Genomic DNA, 20446 nt, shown 5'->3' with positions numbered 1-20446 from the left:
TAGTGCTGTCACTCTGTCCTTATAATCTAAGAAACCATGTATTTACTATTCATAAATATAATCTCTGTTGGCAATGGTTGCATTTTGCTTCTACGTGAGTAAGGTTTGAACACTTTTTAGAGTAGAATCATTTATGTTAATGGCACGAGGACATTAAGGACATTCTAATCACTGTTTCAATTTAATTAATAACCTACTTTCAGGCTATAATGTGGGTGACAGTGCTGTACATTTCAAATGACACTGGCAGTCAATATCACAGTGTCACCAAAGATAAAGTAAAATAGAATGATAGAGAGCTCACTTTTGTTTTTCCAAGGATCTCCATGAAACTTGGCATATCCATATTTTATGTGATTTGTGAAATACATGGATGAAAAATATTTGAGAAACTTGAGCTTTGTTAGTATACATATATATATATATATATTTTTGCGTTTGTGAAATTGAATACTCATATTCTTCCTTAATTACCTTGAAATGACATTGGAACCCAACTCACTTTTTGTACTACTCACATTTTTATTTAGACGTTCAAATTTGTTACGAAGGTCTCTTTCTCCTTTCATCTTGGCATCGACTGTATGCGCTACAGAAACCGAATGAGCTCCAGTGTATTTTATTAGCAGTTCATTTACATCTCATTTTAAAGAATCCAATCTAATCACCAATGAAGCCAGTTCATCCTCTGCCATGACCTACGACATTTCATCTCTTAAAAACATTTTTTTTTTCATTTTTAATACTCAAATGCATTTAAAAGTAGCACCTTTTTACTTGAACTCATTTGTGCCACGTTTAACCGAGTAGGATTTTGATTCATTATCTATACTTTCACTTATACATTTACTCATCTGTACTTTTCTGTTCCTTCATGGTTATTATTAGAGTTATGTGAATATATGGGACTAAAGTACAAATTTTTCATGATCACGAACAAATCTTGTGGAAAAGTAAGTTTCAAGCACTAAAGGGATGTTAATTTGATTCAAAAAAGATTTAAAAAAAATTATTTTGGAGTATTTTATTGATTATAGTATATCAAGATAAAGTGTAGTTATAATGGGCTGGAAGTGTTGAAGACAGGTTTTGTGAACATTTGAAGTTTTTCTGAAATTTACCCATCGGTTGGTGTGATTGAAACTGTTTCAAATGTAATTCAGCTTTAATTTACATGCATATTTATAAATGTAATATCAGTGGGACGCAAATGGCACGGCAGTCATGCAATCAGTCATATATAGACACATGGTGTGAGCGTCTTTGCAAATCCAGTGTCATATTGTTTCATTTGCTGCAGGATATTGTGCGCATTATATGCAATATGTGCTATTTACACTGTCCAAATGATCACCTTTCCCATGCAGGTGGAAATTAATAAACACCTCCTCATTAGAATTTATTCTCTGCTTCTCTCTCTCTCTCTCTCTCTCTCTCGCTCACTCTCTCTCTTTTTCTCAGTAAGTCATTCAGGCATCATACAGAGACACAGAGGAGGGATGCTTTAGCTGGCTTCTTTGCGAGTAAATTGGTGGAGGAGCAAGGCTGGCTTACTTTATTATTATAATCCGCAGTGCTGTCTCGGTGACCTTTCACGAGATGATTGTTTCTCATTTATGAGTTTGAAGGTGCAATTTACTGAACGGTTTGATCCATAGGACCTGACCTTTGTAAATTGGCTGTTAAGCATATCAGGACTCGAACCAACCTGCCCCACACATGCTGCAGATACACAAGCACGTGCCAAGATGCTAAAAAAAAATGCAAAATGCTGTCGGTGATAATTGTGGCATCTCTAATTTACTCTAAACAAATAGCACCTCGTTCTAGCTTAATTGAGACCTGTGGCATTTTACGCTTTTAATTACTTTAAGGTCATCCTGCCTGTCTGTTGAAGTTCTCTTTAACCCCAAATGGACATGTAAGTAATCTTTCAGCCTTGTGTACAATTCACTACCTTGTGAAACTATCAAATCAGGTCATTTACTTTCATTTGTTATGAAGCTGCTCATAATACAGTACATGCATCACAATCTCATTGTAGTTCACAGAGCTGGAAAATTGTATATAATATAAAGGCAGAGGAATTTTTTTTTAATTCACTTATTTATTTTTTTACACTGATGAAACAATGCATAATTGTGGAGAAATTTCCATTATAAAAGAGCACTAAATTATCATTATGTTAATCAATCTAGAGCCAAATGAGTGCTCTTTTACCAACACGCTCCAGAACAGAACATTATACCTCAGGGCCGTGCTGCAGGCAAACTATTTAAGATGGAGCACCAAAATCATTTAGCTGAGCAATAGATTCAATTAACGTATGAATTACAAACCCACTTGCCCATAAGAGAAATTGCTTCAAACCAATTAGATTTCAGTTCTGGCGAGTGGACCTGCATCTTGCACCTTCTGCTAAATAAAGTCTTAATACTTCCCCGTATATTCGTCCTCTTTTATTTTTTCACTTTAGGCTCTGCAGGGTGTGCTGTAAGGTTTCCCAAAAGCTGTAAGATTATAAAGGAGATTGTCTGGGATTAAACAGATGATTTCATTATGGATTCATGGGTGTCGGATGTCATTTCATGGATTAAATCTTTGCCGATTAAGTCGTTAGGGATCTTCTGGGGCATCTCATTAATAACTGATGGCAGTAACATGTAATTTGTGGTGGTAATCATTTGGATTATTCTGGTAAATGTATGCAAAGATAGAATGGATAGCATGAGCAATGTGGGATACAAAGAAAAAAGAATAATAATAAGAAGAAAAAGAAGCCTAAAGCTAATCTCATATTTACAGTAATATACATGGAAGTGGTCAGTGAAACTGTATACCTTTGCACAGAAAGACCATATAAAACATAGGTGTCCACATAGGCATGTAAATTGTAGATAAATCTGTGTTGATGTGTGATGACCAACTTAAATTTCAAGATTTCATCAGTGTCACATCGCCTCAAGGGACATGATCCTCGTTTGCAATAGAGCACCTTCTTATGACAAGCGACAGCCTTTCAGACATGAAGGACAGACGAGGAGGAAACAGTCAAACGGTTGAAGGGCAGGAGGGACTCAAGAAGAGGACAGGAAAGGAGCAGTGAGGCCACTTGGTTGCAAGTTGGCTGTAGGAAGCAGAGACATGTGAAATTAATGGTGATCTTCCTGCCATTAAAGAGAAAGAGAGAGAATCAGGCATTTTGCCCCATAGAGACCCGTTCGAAGGCATATGCCTCTTGCCAATCAGAGCTGCCTGGAAGCTCTCTGGCTTCACTGATGAAATATGGACAATGGCGCGCAAGGTGGGCACAAGGGGAAGCTGCCGACTTAATGAGGCAATTTCTCAGATAATAAGATTGGAGGATATGCTAATATTTCTACCTTAAGGAGATAATTATGATGTAGAATATTTTATCTTAAAGAAACAGTGCACGGCTGTCGTTCCTTTCTCTGAATCTTTTCTTTCTTTCAGAGTTGTTGGTGAGGATTTCTCCACAACAGGGGAAAACTAAGTCATTTAGGGATGCTTTAAAACAATCAAAAATGATGAGGATTGACCTAATACATTAAGGGACAGAAATCGTTTAGAGCTCACTGAAGAAAAACAAGATGTTTGTATGCAGTGATGTTCATTTAATTAACTCTTAAAACTATACAAACGTAGACACAAACAACAGAATACCTCCCTGTTGCTGTCAGTCTCTTTATAATCTGACAGCATGTTTTACTGATTTTCATTGCTTCATTAGCATTCATCTAGAAACGACTAATGCCTTTAAAGATGTGCATTCTTTCCCCAAAATCCCCCACTATAGCCATAATGATAAGGGCACCCAGCATGCATCAGTGAACCTGTCACATGGGTATTAACCAGGTGAGATATCACATGATGACTCTCGGGTCGTTAATTGGTCAGCAGTTGAAAAGGGCCTATGCTAATACTGGCGCATATCATTTGCATTATAAAATGGTTGTTTGTCTCCTGTTGATAAAAAGCTGAGGGTCACCGTGAGGGTAAGGAGCTCCATGGGCTTTTTTTTTTTTGCTTTTCCCCTTGGTCCATTTTGGATTTTATTGCCCTCCTTCTGAGGATGAGACCGCTTGCGCCGAACCACTCCAATTATAACCCATAATGAACCCATCAAATAATTAAGAGCTCAGCTGGACTGAAAAACAAGAGGCCAGAGCTGGTGAGCCTTTTAAACGGTGATGACAATCTTAGCCGAGGCTCAGCACGACTCTGATTAGGGATGGAATTGTAATGAAAAATGGAAGTATTAAGAGTATGCATTTTTTTCACTATATTCAAAAGAAGAGGACGACATTAGGAACGTGTTAAATTATTTCGGTGGGAAAAAATTGGAATATTCTTCAATGGACATGTGTTGCTCATATTATTTACTCATTTCCAACAACAATGGAGAAAATTGTGTTTTTGTCGATTTCATTTCACTTATTCAAGACCACACCTACGTTTGCTTATTATATATTTTTCTTTCATTATAATTTGTGCTATTATATTTACAGCTAGTTTCTTAAGTTGATCTCTTTAGGAGAACTTCTTAACCTCAACTTAAATAATTCAGGAGCTACACTGACATGATTATGAAATGTTTTGTTATGAGTTTGAGGAATGTATGTCTTTAACCAGTAGCAAATCCAGGACGCTAAGATGTTTATGTATGATTTCATCAGCATAACCTTGTTTTATGGAACAAGCCAGAACGTATATAATGTCTGATACTTTAATAAATACTTTTTGCATGTTAATTGGATACATTTCTTTATTTACAAATGGTCATTTCTATAGATTTCTTTAATCTATTATGTGCATTTTCACAAATCCTGTATTTACACATTTACACAAATTTCACGAGTCCTGATTTTTAACAAGTTTAAAGATTCCTTTCATTTACCATGTTAACTTTTACAATTCTTCCATAAATAGATTGATATACTGATAAACTGAATTAGTGATTTCACTATTTCCAAATGTTAATTTTCACAATTCTGTTATCTCCATATGTGCATTTTTATAATTAAATACACATGATACAAACATGATTTTTAAGTTTGTTTTCAGCCTTTCTTTATTTTCACGGGTTAATCTTTTACAATTTCATTTACTTTCGCATCATATTTCACATGTAGCATCTCAGATTTTGAGTGTGACCTTAAAATCCATGTTCACATGATTTCACCGAGATTTCACCGAGATTTACTTGAGATTTACTTGTGCATGGAGGAATAGATGCTCACATATTTCTCACATGTAGAAAATCATATCATCACATGTTAAATGTGTGGAACTTTTTTCCCCAGAAGGGGAAACACATTTCAATTTGTTATTCAACTTAAAAAATGGAAGGGGTGTCACACTACATACATCAATACCCTCTTTAGCATACTGACTGATGACTGTGAGAACACCGGCTCTAGGCAGCCCCGGATCCTTTTGTCAGCCGCCTCCAGCGCATCTAATAGAATAGTTTTTTGGAAGCCTTGCATCCTATTATACACAGCAAACTAGGTACTTTATCCTTGACAGCACCTGGCAAGCTGGCAAAATATGCACAAGCCAATCTGCCAAACACACCCTGTTCAAATCAAATTTATTTAGTTAGAGGCACTTTCAAAGACACCCTTGTAAGCTATCGTGTAACACTGTGATTAGAATACAGACAAGCAGAAAAAAAATTCATTTTCAATTCGAGGCTGCCCGGCTGCCTATTATGCGTCAGTATCAGTAAATTGTAAACGTGCCATCACGGCATTACAATTCAAGCATGGTTAGTTTTCTAACACCTGATTTGAATAAGCAGGGGTAAAAAATGAGAAGAAGAAGAAGTAGAAGAAGAGGAAGATGAAGAAGAAGTGGTGCTACATCCTTTATGTCTCAGCTGAGAGAAAGAGAAGGATAGATGCAGAAAGCAAAAGGCATGTGAGCAGGAGCAAGGCCTCTTTCGGAAAGGCGATGGCTCGGTGATAGCGCCCAGGGAAAGTGGCAGCTAATTTCAATGCAGCACCTGCAGCACAATTATTATTATTATCGGCAAATCAAGGAAATAAATTAAAAGAGGTGCTCCTAAAATAGAGCATCTGGGCCTTTGTACTTTGCAGGTACACCCAGCGGGGATTCAGAGAAAGATGACTTTGCCTCATTATGTAGTGTGTGTGTGTGTGTGTGTGTGTGTGTGTGTGTGTGTGTGTGTGTGTGTGTGCATGCATGTGTGGTAGAGGGCTGGTGAACTTGCATTAATGTGATCATGCAGTAGAGCCACCACCCTTCAACTGATGAGATAGGGGCTGTAATTTGAATGCCGGTGGGGGGTAATTTAAACACATGGCTGACAGAGAACATCAGGGCTGGGTGACACACACACACACACACACACTGATCAGGATTTGCCTAGGACCACTCTCTCCAAAGACAGTTCTCCTCATCAAAAGATGGCTCTCTTTTGGCTCTCAAAATAATGATTGTAAGTACACTAGTATAAGTTCATAAAAATTCAGATATGAAAAGTGACAAATGCTTAAGATCAGGCCAAACCACACATTTAGCAGGCTTAGGTTTTCTCACGACTTTTAGTATACTATGAATATACAGAGGCATAGATTAAGCCTTATATATAATGTTAACTAACCCCCTTACCTCAGTTTCCTATTAGTTTCACTGTAGTAACTTATTAATACAGAGTAGCTTCTGAATACAAATACTTATGCTAAAGCTTTAAGGTATTAAAAATGAGAATATTTTTTTTCACATGAATATATAAATCATGCATATTGTAATATATGTCAAATATTTCAAGACATAGGTTTAGTCGATGATTAGTGAGTTATTAAACGGTTGGCGTTTTATAACAATCCTTTCAGATGTAGTGGAAAATAATATAAGAAAGCAAACTCCTAACATTATTATTATTATTATTATTATTATTATTATTATTATTATTATTATTATTATTATTATCAGTAGTAATAGTAGAAATAATACCATGATTATCTTTACATGTATCTTTATATTTTTACAATTCCTTAGACACACATTTGTCACACGTTGAGCAATTTGTGAGTGAACAGCTAGCTTTTCAGCGTGAACTGTATGGCAACTTATAGCTTAGAACCCTGTTCCAATGAAACTAGGAAACTATGTGAAAAACAAATCATAACATCACACAGTATTTGTAAAAAATGTAAAAATTCTAATCGTAAAATCCTAAAATCGTAAAAATCATAAAAAAAAGAAAGAAAAAACAGACAAAAGAGTGACTTTTGGTAATATTTGTTTCTCTTTTGTAAAGTAGAAATTCTCAAATTTAATTAATTTAATTCAACTAAGGATTCTGTGAGTCTCTATAGGAACGAATGGGAAGCATTGGTTTTTAAATACTGCTAGGGAACCTTGACACACACTTGATTTTTAATAAATCATGGTGCATTAAAATCTAACCCTATATTAGTCACTCTTGTTAACATTTTTACTTAATTAGTTACACAAAAATGAAATAATCAACATGAGCGATGACCTTGTTGCAGTTGAAAGCTGAATTGTTGTACTGTACAAGAATAACCCAAGTACATCAAATGTACATACTTGCCACATGAACACAAACTATAATACAGTATCATCTGATGCTGAGTACTTTTGTGTAGGTCGATCTAGAACCCCAGAAAAATATCCATATCATCTTACTCATCTTCAGGAAACTGAATAGCTCCTTTTTCTGCAAAGTAACCTGTCAAACAAGACAAGACAGGACATTTGACAGGATGTCAATCTTTTGGAACAAAGGCTCCATTAGTGTACCTGAAACACATGTGGTGTAATCTAATGCAACACCTCATAGCATCGAATATAATGTGAGGAACGTTAGATCAGATAACCAGACATGCTCGGCAACTGTCAGGTCCTGTCGTCGTCCATCCTTCTTGACTTCTTGTCTCTTGTCTGTGTTTTCATGTTGCGTATACTGGTCTTGTAGGTGTGTGTGTTCTGGTTAGGTCCTTGGCTCTACACTCTTGCAATCCTCTACCTATCCAAAAGCCAGTGACTCATTCCTCCTCCTCATCCCCTCAGTCCAGTGATTCATGGACTTGAAGCAGGGCTCCCAATCTCCCTAGAGAAATTAACAGTGATTTTAATTGCGTCGACGTCTCCAATTCATTACGGCCCACTCGTCCAAATTTTCACCCTCGCAGGTGTCAAATGGCACTTAACACCTCTGCCAATCACCGCAGGAATAGAGGAGAGCTGAAGGAGAAGAGACGGGTGAGCTATCTCTGGTTCAGGAACTGCACAAAGACGATTCTACGCCTTCTTGTAGTATCTACAGGATGACTGAAGCAGTCCAAACGGCCAGTTACAAATGAAAAGCAAACACACAAATTCGACAACGACCTGAACTTGAATCAGGGTCTTGTTGACACCTAGGTCTTTTAAACAAAATAAAATTTCAATTTATAAATACATTGAGTTCATGTTCAATTTCTTTCTGAACATCTCACAAGCTGAAAAAGCACCGCGTGTGTTGCTTTCAGATAATCTGCGGCAGCTGCTTGACCTCACAATTTAACACTTAAATCCACTCCACTTTTCCCTCCGGCGCTGACAAGCGCTGAAGCTGAGTGACAGCTTCAGATATACAAACAACACCTTGCACATGTGCATACTCGATTTATACTGACAGGTGGAGATGGATTTCACATGTTTTTTGATTATTAACAATACGAACAGGAAAATGGCTGCACTTAAGTATCATAATTTGCTTGCAGGAGATTGTGTGTTTTTTTTTTCAACACTTGGTGACAGTATGGTAATGAGAAGGCAAAGACAGGGCACGAGTGTTACTGAAAAGTGTAAACATTATGGAACAGGAGAAAAAACTAAGCTCGTCTCCTCGACTCACAACACTGCAAACGAGCTGAAAAGATTAGTGGCCTTAATTGAAGGAAATTAATTAGCTGTAATTGGAGAAATATGTCACTGGGGAAATGGTTAACAGTGTCTTTTTTTCATTCACATTTGGATCTGAATTCTGCTAAATGCTCTGTTCTCTTACATTAAGTTTTACAGTCCATCAGTCATGACAAAGATCAGCAAATATATAAAAGGCAACAAATGTTCAGATGACCTGTAAAAGATAGATAGATAGATAGATAGATAGATAGATAGATAGATAGATAGATAGATAAATAAATAAATAAATAAAAAATAAAATACTAAGTTTTTCAGGCATTTAATAATGTATGTTAATTTACATCAAGTATAGAATAATTCTTATAAATAAATATATCCAGCATAATTATCAAAATTGCCTTAGGAAAAAAATTATTTCTATTAATTTTCTTTTTTTTCAATTTCTGTATTTTTTTTACATTTTAAAATAAACCATTTGAACTATTCCAGTATCTAAATAAATAAGTAAAATTTTTAAATGTCAATTGTAATTATTAATTTTTTATATGCAAAGGAAGCAGAAACACTCTCTCACTCACTAATTTTCTACCGCTTATCCGAACTACCTCGGGTCACGGGGAGCCTGTGCCTATCTCAGGTGTCATCGGGCATCAAGGCAGGATACACCCTGGACGGAGTGCCAACCCATCGCAGGGCACACACACACACTGTCGCACACACACACTCACGCAATCACACACTATGGACAATTTTCCAGAGATGCCAATCAACCTACCATGCATGTCTTTGGACCGGGGGAGGAAACCGGAGTACCCGGAGGAAACCCCCGAGGCATGGGGAGAACATGCAAACTCCACACACACAAGGTGGAGGTGGGAATCGAACCCCCAACCCTGGAGGTGTGAGGTGAACGTGCTAACCACTAAGCCACCGTGCCCCCCGAAGCAGAAACATATTTACAGAAAAATAAAACTGCTATTGTGGAAAAACGGATAAAAAATGTTACTGTGAAAAAGATATTTAATGTAGTGTGAACCTCTCAGGCAATATTTTGATGCTATATTGTTAAAAAAATGTTCCCTGTATAGATGGACCTATTGCTATTATCTCACTGCTATTGTCTCTGTTGCCTCAGTGTGTTGCAGTGAATAACGTTTCCGCTTCACGGCTCCATGGTTGCTGAACTCCATCCTGAACTCAGGCTATTGTCACATTTTCCCTGTGTCCACGTAGCTTTCCTCCAGGAGCTCCGGTTTCCTCCAAAACACACACTGACAGGTGAATTAGCTACTCTGAATTGTCCTTTGGCATGAACGTGTGTGAGTTTGTGCATGTGTGTGATGGCTAAAGCAGTTCCTGAATGAAATAGTAAAAACTGCAATATGTCTTAGGCAATAATCTCACTGCTGTAACAGATTTAACAGAAGCGTCCCCAGGAGGTTTCAGTTGTTAGTTCTAAGTCATCTGGCTCCTCGCTCATGTCTGACCTCAAGCTGACAAGGAAACACAAGGAAAATTTGCAGAAGGTTTGTTTTGGATCAGGTTTTTAATTATTTTATTGACCGGGAAAGAGAGACATGTTTTTGTTGTTAGTGTCTGCTCCGCTAAAGAGAACAAGATGCTGATGCTCTGCAGAATCGTCTGCTCATCATCAGCAGAGATAGAAAAAGACGGTTTGCTATTTAAACTTTTACTGTAGGAGCGTCTCAGCCTTTTAGACTTCCGTTACCATTACATCCTTCACATTAAACACAGAGTTCATACACATAAACAAGCAAAGTGTTTGTGTTTAACATTGTGTTGAACTTTTAGTTAAACTTTAAATGCAAGTTAATCAAATAATTCAATTCATTTCAAATTTATTTAACAATGGACGTTGTCGCAAAGCAGCTTTACAGAACATAAGAAACATAATACAAAAGGTTTAATATAATACAAAGATTAATATTATTCAAAAATGCATTATATGTATTAGACTTGTATTTAAATGTGTTTGTATTTATCCCTAATGAACAAGCCTGAGGTGTCTGAGGCAACTGTGGTGAGGATAAACTTCCTTAGATGGAAGAGGAAGAAACCTTGAGAGGAACCAGACTCAAAAGGGAACCTCATCCTCATTTGGGTGACACAGAGGATGTGATTATAAATATACTGCATAGTCAGGCAATAATAAGTAAATATGTAAATAAGTAAATATGCAGGGAAATACAATGTTGGTAGAAGAGAATAATGTCTAATAATTTCTACTAATCAGCGTTTCAATGTGTTCTATTCCACCTAGACCACAGCAATTTAACACTGACCTCAAGTTTGAATTCATAAGTTACTTTTTATCTGTTTATAGTTACTGTTATTGTTGTGCAATGTCCAAGAAACGGGTACTTTTTTACTTACATTCTAACAGCTAATAAACATACCATCAGCAGTCCAGATCTCTCTCTCTCTCTCTCTCTCTCTCTCTCTCTCTCTCTCTCTCTCTCTCTTTTAAAGTATAATAAAAAAGTAAACGTAAACATTTTGGTGCCAGAAAACTTTCTGACCTTTATATAACCCTAATATTCTCTATCCATAACTCCATCCATAAATGTTGATCTCTTTACAGAGATTTTCACCATATCACTGATCATATGTTTTCTTTTTGTTGTTAAGAAAATGAAGGCTTAGAGATAAGAATACAATATTGTCACTTGCAGCCTCTGGTGCTGTGCATGATTTCCCCTTGAATCAGGGGTTTCCTACCAGTTCTCTGGTTTCCTCCCCAAGTCCAAAGGCATGTGATTGGCATCTCTGAATTGTCCGTAGTCCGTGATTGTGCCTGCTGATAGATTGGCATCCTATCCAAAAACAATTACTATAAAGTCTTTGTCTGTATACATACAGCATGCAGTACACATCCTTTACAGATTAGAAGATGACTGTACAGTCAGATTCATAAAAAAATATAGTTATAGTTAAAAAAATAATCATAGTTAAACATCAAGTCCAGGCCTTTGTAATAAATGTCTTTCTATAAAGAAATTCATGTCAGTTTTTCTGTAAAAAAAGTCTCTGTGGCACGCTGTGGGTGGGAAAGACACATAGCTCAGGGTCAGGACCCAGCATGCTGTGAGGTTTTGTCCCACCGGTGAACCACACAGAATTAATTGGTCCTCATCACATGGAAAATAGGTGAGCAATCCTGAGAATCAAGGCACCGAGTGTTGAAGGCCGTACGAGAGTGCTAATTACCGTAACATTCCTGTTTTTTTTCTTTATTGTCCTTCATCTCATCCTTTTTTGTGTCCCTGAAGAAAAACTAGTCACATTTGCACGTACACAGTTTTGGAGATTTGGCAAAATCATGAGGAAAATAGCTGTCTATCAATCATCAGCTTTTAATACTGCTACGACTGCCAGGGAATGACACGCAGTTAATGACTTCAAGCAAAATGTCACGATTCTGTTTCTTTTTTACAATCAGCTATTAATTATTGCAGAGCACAAGGCATAAAAGTCAGAGATTGATACATGGCATGCTCAGGCAGTAGACTACGATCTATCAACCGACTTTCTTGATCATTTTCTTTTCTTTCCCAATTCAATTCAGTTCTATTTTGTTTGTATAGCATCAATAGAAATGGTCACAAAGCAGTTTTTACAGAAATCTGGATGAGGATTTAGATCTATGAGCATTGAAGAAAAACCACTGAGAAAATATGAGAAAGAAACCAGGTTCAAAAGGGAATAACATCAGGTAGAAGGAATATAAATTATTACTCTTCTACTCTTCTTTATATTGTGGATAAGAGTCCTGGGACAAGCACAGAAGAGTCTTTAAGAGTACAGGAGAAGCACTTATGTTCAAATCTACAGTATCCAGGTGAGATTACACACTGATTCAAGGGTCTTGGGCAAGACCTGATTAGTGGATCTTTGGGGATCATCTACAACAGCAGGACATGAGTCACAAGTGAACAAGTGCAGTAGAAGGATGAATCAAGCAGATCCAAAGGAAGAAAGGAGCAAGAACATCCTGAGCGTGTCAGAATGTCCAACTCGACTCCACCCAGAAGAAAAGAGTAGATCATTTAAAATGACTGATATCCTGAATGACAGTAAACAGAAAAGAGAGATCTGTTTTGTTGCTCCTTTATCTATTTGCATCTTATTTGTGGAATGTCCAAGTTCAGCATTGATTTTCATTGTCATGTCATGTTTTTATAAGTATTACTGTTTTTAAATAACCTAGGTTATTGATGATATATTCATCAATGAGTTAAACAAATACAAAAATTTCATTATTAACACAATTGTATATGATGATGTCAAACCCAAAGATGCCCCAAGTGCTTATTCATAAGCATCTAAGATAACATCTTGAAGATGTTATCTTCAGTCATTAAAATTCTCTGTACAGTTATTCCAACAGAGGTATAAACGGAATAAAAATGTCCAATAAGTCGATTTCCATTCCGTCTTCCGGTTCACCAAATGCCTGGCTGCTTTATGTCGCATCCTATAGGTGTAATGTAATGTATCTTCTGTATGCAGAATAATTTTCAGCACTTTCCCATGAGCCAGCAATCAAAAAATGTCAGCAACCCTCTTCAACAACACATTATGTAAAATGGCTCAAGCAATGAAGCCCCTAACTAAGAGGTGTTTATTTGTGTGTGTGTGTAATATGAGGTGTAAATCCTTCACATTTTTTTAAATGCCAAGCTAGATCAGGGACTATAGGCTCACACTAATTACCCATTGTGCCAAGCTTTTACAATTAATTAGCCCCTTAAGCTGCTTTTGTCAAATCTGGTAAACAAGGCAAGGAGAAGTTAATGACTTCCATCAAATGCTGAGGTTTTGTCTCTGTTTCTATGCCTGCATGTGTGGGAGGTTCAGTGCCTCATAAGGCAACGATTTCCTTTCATCCCCGACATCATCATCATCAGCAGCACAGTTAGATGCAATGAAAAATGAGAACTAGTATGAGTATCGAGTCCCAATGATAAAAGAATAAAACAAATCTTTTTGTTTAGTCACAGTTCTTTAAAAGAAATAATTATCATTATTTTCATTATAGGGGAGGTATTTTTGAAAGATATAGATATATAAAGCTCTGTAAGTCAAAAAAGTGGCCAAAAAAAAAAAAACAAGGACACCACAGTGAATTATTATTATTATTTTATTTCTTTTAGTAGTCGGAGACACTTATTCTTTGGTGGAAAAAAACCAAGGTCACACAGTGAACTTCCTGACCATTAAGAGATCACAAAGACTGGCTGAGAGAGTGCATAATATCCTCTCGGCTATTTTTGGCCTCAAATTAAAATATATGACATGTTGAAATGACTGCAATGTGCAAGAAGGGTATTCAAACCAGACACTAATGATGCTTATTAATGGCGTGAATGAAGTCTTGACAGGTCGTGTGTCATTTTCCAAGGAATGCTCGACTGGCATAATGGCTAATGTAAGTGGGTGTAATTATATATATTATACCCTGTCTTATGGTATTTTGGCAGAGGCTTGAAGGAGTCAGGCAGTTAGGATGAAAATCAGACGTCTTACACTAAAAGAACAGAAGACGGAAGGGAGGATTGCACATTAAATTGAATTCTCTCTCCGTAAACTGGACCATTTGTAAGACCAGAGAATGCAGTAAATGTAAATGTTTTTGCTAAACACTTACATGAAATAACACACAATGCTTCTGCATCTTATAAAAGTAAACCTATAGATGATCGATGTATTAACCAGCACCATATTAGAACTAATCCCCACTAAGAGACAGAAAGAAATCACATGGTGCTCTAATATTTTTTTCATTGTGGAAAAAATCTCACTAATTGGAAGCCCAGAGGTAAAGCCTTTCATTAATCGTTAAGCCTTCCAGTCTTTCCATATCCATAACAGATATAGGAAGCTCAAACACCTTTCTCATTTATTTTATATTTACACTTCCCTCCTTTTTTTTAAACCAAAGAGGAGGAGACCCTACAAGCTGACAAACCTTTTTTTTTTCCAGGATCAGCCAAGAAAAAGGATCTACGAAAGCAGTAACTTGTGCTCACTGGGAATTAACAAAGCTCTTAGTAATTAAATCTAAATTGACATTCTAGTAATTAGCCCCTTCATTACAAGGAATAACACAATTAGCCAGCGAGTCTTTACTAATTGTTAATTAGCACAAGCAAAGTTCCTGTGTGTGTGACAGGGAGAAGCGTGTAACAGAACAAATGTTAATCTATCTCATTCAACGTGACTCCCCCCAATCACTTTCATTCACAGACACAAACTCCTGCTTCTCTTGTTTTTTTCTGTGGAAGTGATTCATGAATTATAGTCTACTGGATGCCACAAATACCAGAAACTTGTCTTTGAGACTTTTTTTTTTTTTAGTACATTTTTAAATAAATACAATAAAGGATTTGTGGTTATTCTTAGAGTGTGCCATATCCGTCTGCTGAAAATCAGCATAATATAGGAGGCAACCACTGAGTGATTTTAACAGTTTGACAGATATCAAGAGCAATTTTATTCGGATTTGTATAAATGAAAGCAGGCAGAAACGAGTTACAAAGCTGCCTCATAACTCCAGGGACCTCGTTTCAGTCTTGTGTGGGGTTTCACATGATCTCCCCTTTGGCTATGTGGGTTTCCTCTCAGATCCTAGAAATATTTGTTACACTAAATTATCCGTAGGTGTGAATATGCATGCATGGGAACCCATGATTATCTGGTGTCCAATTCAGGCTGTGTTCCAAGACTTATGCAACATTTTCGGTAACTTTATGTTTAATGGGTATCCTCCCACAGCCCAAAAGCATGTGTTGTAGGATGATGTGAATCATGTGAATGAGTGTGTGTGTCTGTGTGTGTGTGTGTGCGATTGTGCCCTGTGATGGATTAAAACCCTGTCCAGAGCATCTCCCACCTTGTACTCTGAGTCTCCTGGTTCCCCATGACCTGTGCTACAGAAAATAGATCAATAGATGCATTTTAAAGCTGACCTCAGGATGTAAGAAAACGTTCCTGAATTTTGGTAGGAATTATCATTTAAGTGTTCAACTTGTCAAACTCTCCTGTAATGTCATCAGCTGTAGAACTTGAGGGCACATAAAATAAAATAAATTGTAAAAGCTATAATGCTGTAAATATTAAAGTAAATATTTGGCTTATTTATATAAGAATGTAAATTGTGTGAATAAAGGGATAGGTAAGAAGGTCTGATTGGGTGATACAGCAACTGGTTTTCATATTTAGCTGCAACAAATCCCAGTCAAGATGTTAACGATATAACGTATGAGCAAAGCAATAACATTAGCTCTGGCCAAATCACTGGCTACCCATACTGGCTTTCTGGACAAAAAAAAAAAGGTAAAATTATGAATGTTTGTGGAAATAAACACACTACATGCACATATCTACACAGCATACATCCAGTATAATTAAGCATTTGGTTTTGTTTTGTTTTGTTTTCAGATCCATTTGCTATGCTGTAGATAGATTAAATGGCTAGTTAATCATTTCCACATTATACACAGTCACTCAAGTTTAAATGACTGTTTATTCATGTGACCTCCTCAAACAAAACGATGTAACTTCCTGGACTTGGTATGGAGGGAGGTTTTTGAATCCATCCAGTTGTACAAGTTCACACTTGTTAGCTCATGCAAATTCTCATTCTGTCCAGCGACTGAGTGTGATGCTAATGCAGTGTGTCTGATCCGGCATGGCTTTGCTTCACCATGATCACAGCCACCTCTCCCAGAATCAGAACTGTGAGATAAGAGATTAGCCAGCACAAATATTTGGCCAACAGTCAGGCCATCTTGGAATCCAACCGAACATGAAATTAACCAGAGATCAGGGAAGCAGGAGTGCAGAGCACTGAAAACATGAACAGGCCTCAGTTACCACAAAAGTAGAGAGGTTAAAAGAGTCACAGGCTAAAATCTAAACTTTGCACTTTATTCCAAATTGTTTTCATCCACTCATTTTTAGTAAGTACCTAGTACTGGTCATTGACTAGTACATGGTGGATCCAGAAACTATCCATGCGATAGTCCATTACATGGAACCGTACACACCCAGACATACACATACACACACACATATTCCCACCTGGGGGCATTTTAGAGTCACCAGTCCACCTACAGGCATGTTTGTTTTGGAGGTGGGAGGAAACGGGTGAAGAGAGCAGGTGAGGTTCTTTACCTGTTATTTACTCTACCTGGGGGAAAAGGGTGGGGGGTATCAGCTGCCCTAATATCAATCCACATTTTGCCTCTGATCATAGCGCACCTTCCGCATCACTCAACCTGACCGGTCTTGTTCACGTCCTATTGTATTGGCTGGGGTTTGAACCAGCAACCTGTATACCCAGACGCCATCCACATGAGTCACAGCAACTCATACAAGAAGTCTGCTTTATAGACCTTTTCACATTCATCTAAATAACCCTGACCTAAAACCAAAACAAAGACACACAGAGCTGATCCTCACACTTGAGAGCCCAGGACACTAAACTCTACATGACGGTAGGACAGAGCATGCTGTTGTTTATTAAACTTTCGTCTTAATAAACGGCTCAAAGAGAACCAATGAAGTCTTTAAGGAAAGAGGAGGAGGTGGAGGTTCCATGTGGATCTTAATCTACAGAATCTTCAGATTTCTGTAAGTTTCTGTAAAGGCGTGACAGAGGTCATTGATTAACACCAGTCCCGTGTGCGTTTTTCAAACCAGCTAAACATGAGCAGAGCTAAATAAAATGTTGTGTGAAGTGTCTGCTGGATTCACACATTTCACTGTCAGAAAAAAGATGATAAGTAATATACAATACACACAGGTGTGTGTCGAAGAGGTGTTGATGTATTACTGATCACTAAACTGACTAACAGCACTGATGTAATTTACGTCATAACACTCTGGCTCATCCCAAACTGCAAGAGTGTTCTTAAACTACTGTATGTCTTTTGAGTCTGTCTCTCTCGCTCACTTTGTGTGTGTGTGTGTGAGTGAGAGAGAGAGAGAGAGAGGGAGAGAATGTGTGTGTATTGTGTATTTGTGTGTGTGTGTGAGAGAGAGAGAGCCAGTCAGAGAGAGTCATAGTGTGTGTGTGTGTGTGTGTGTGTGTGTGTGTGTGTGTGTGTGTGTGTGTGTGTGCGCATGTGTGTGTGAGACTGGCCCTCATTGCAGTATGTGCAGAGGGAGTATGGGAGGCCCCCACTGTTCCTATCCAACTGGGCCTTTAATTGGATCCTTATTACCATTCCAGCTTCCCCAATGATGAATTTGTATGTGTGAGAATTTCATTAATCATTATTATTCACAGTCCACAGAGGGAGAGAGAGAAAGAGAGAGAGAAATTAATATTTTTTTGAGAGACTGGACTGAATATCCTAATGAATATTCATGCCTGCAGGATATTTGGGGTCAGCGGTAATCAGGCAGGTAATTTGTAATTTGCTGTTTTCACTCAGGACTTGCTGCACAGGTTAATATGCATTGATTTTTTTGGCCGAGTTGTGGGAATTTGGGTAGCTCTGCATCTCTTCTTTAGAGCTGCACTTTTTAAGTAAAAAAAAAAAAAAGAAAAGATATGAAATTGAATAGTGCTATGAAGAGAGTTGTGATTAATATTCATTATGGTTATTGAATATAAAGAGGTAATAAAGATGATTATCTTTTGGTGGTGAGATTGTTCTCTTGGTGTGACACTGATCTGACATCAGTAATACTACAGAGAAAAGGCTGACTTCTGCATGTTCGCTTTTTCATTTTATTTACCATATGAACAGCATTCAATATTTCTCTAAAATGAAGTCCACTAGATATAATCAGAGACTCACTGCAAACTTGGAACGGGAGCAAGACGAGGAGATTAAAAATGTAAAATATTCCAAAATAATGTAAATGAGATATACATTAAAGTCTGGCTCACCTACACTGTTTTCATACTAAGTGACATAGTTAGCATATATTTTCTTTTTTATATATTTATCCTCTTAAAATGAAAAGCCGTCTTAGTGATGACCTTTTTACTGTTTCTGTCATCTCAGTATTCAGTGCTTACTTTGATCTAGTGTAGCTGAAGGGCACAGTTTTATTGAAATAATAATAAAGCGAGATTTTATTCAAAGGGCGTTTATACTGTAGGACATTTAAAGAAATGCTGCACATTGTATTTATTTTCATTTTAAAATGTAGTTTGTACTCTATTATAATTCTCATTCCCATCCAGTCTTTGTTTAACAGCTCTAGCTGTTTAAGTGCATTCAGTTTTGTTGCTTTTGTGATTAAAAACTTTGTCCAATTAAGTGAAAGACCTAGTTTACAAGTCAGAGAAGTACTTTCAACATGAAAGACTCCTCACAGATCATCAGTGTATCCACTTTTAAGAGCTCATCCCATCCAAAAGCATTTTCTCTATTCTTTTTGAAATTAATCCCATCTGGCAACATTATTTTATGTTGCTCAATTAATAATTAATCAATACATTATGCCTGATTAAAATTCATGAAAAGAAAGTATTTTTACGTCCAAAGTCCCGTGGGAGGCTCGTGCGGTTTGAAGCCGTCGCTAGTTCTTGCTAAAAGAATTTACCTGAATGTTTAGAAAGGTCAGAGATATGCCACACGGGTGCAAGTGTGTTTGTAACATCACACACACAAACACACACACACACACACACACTCAAACTCAATACTTTTCCTGGAAATGATTTCAGTAGCTAACGATTAGCTTAGCCTTTACCCTCACTGTATGAGAAACAAGAGCCGCATTAGATCAGTGCCTAAGCTGGTAGTTTTAGGGGGAAAATGACAGGAAGTGTGCAGGTAGGTGTATCTAGAGCAGGAAGAAGAGGATGAATGGAAAGATTTTCACAGTGCTGTGTGTTCCTACAAGAACAAAATTCATAGGAATTCTAATAAGCATCTCTGGTTGTATCATGAATTTATTTGCATCCTTTTAAACATTTAAAGTCTTAAAAGTCCAATTAATTTTGGGTTGAACTCAAGAAAGGTAGGAAAGATATGGTATAATGTTGGTGTGAGTTAACATAACATAAGAACATGCCTCAATATGTTTTATGTCACTTACACCACAGCAATTGAGCCAATGAGTACTAAAGCTAAACTATACATACATTAAATACATTATATTTTATCCTTTTAATGATATGGATGGTCAGGTCAGCAAAACTTGTTTATTTTTGCTGCTATTGCTTATGTTGTAGCATTCATAAATGGTTAAAACCCTTGTTTTTTTTTTTTTCTCTCTCTCAAAGTTAGAAGAAGACAAAATGTAGCTTGGCATGTTACTGAGAAAACATGAACAATTCTGTCCCTGAAGAGCTGGAATCCTCTCATTCAAGCTTGTCTCTGTAACTGGAATTCATACAATCAGACCATGTATTTTGTAAACTTTGAAAAGTCTTGAGATTAATGTTCTGTCTCATTTTGGGTTTTGTCTTATTCAAGGCATGATCACCAAAAGGACAGCTGAAAAGGAGTATCCTATGGGTCTGGCTTTCACCACA

Source organism: Tachysurus vachellii, chromosome 22 (assembly GCF_030014155.1).
Source record: "Tachysurus vachellii isolate PV-2020 chromosome 22, HZAU_Pvac_v1, whole genome shotgun sequence".
Classification (NCBI taxonomy): domain Eukaryota; kingdom Metazoa; phylum Chordata; class Actinopteri; order Siluriformes; family Bagridae; genus Tachysurus; species Tachysurus vachellii.
Note: the sequence above shows the minus strand (reverse complement) of the source record.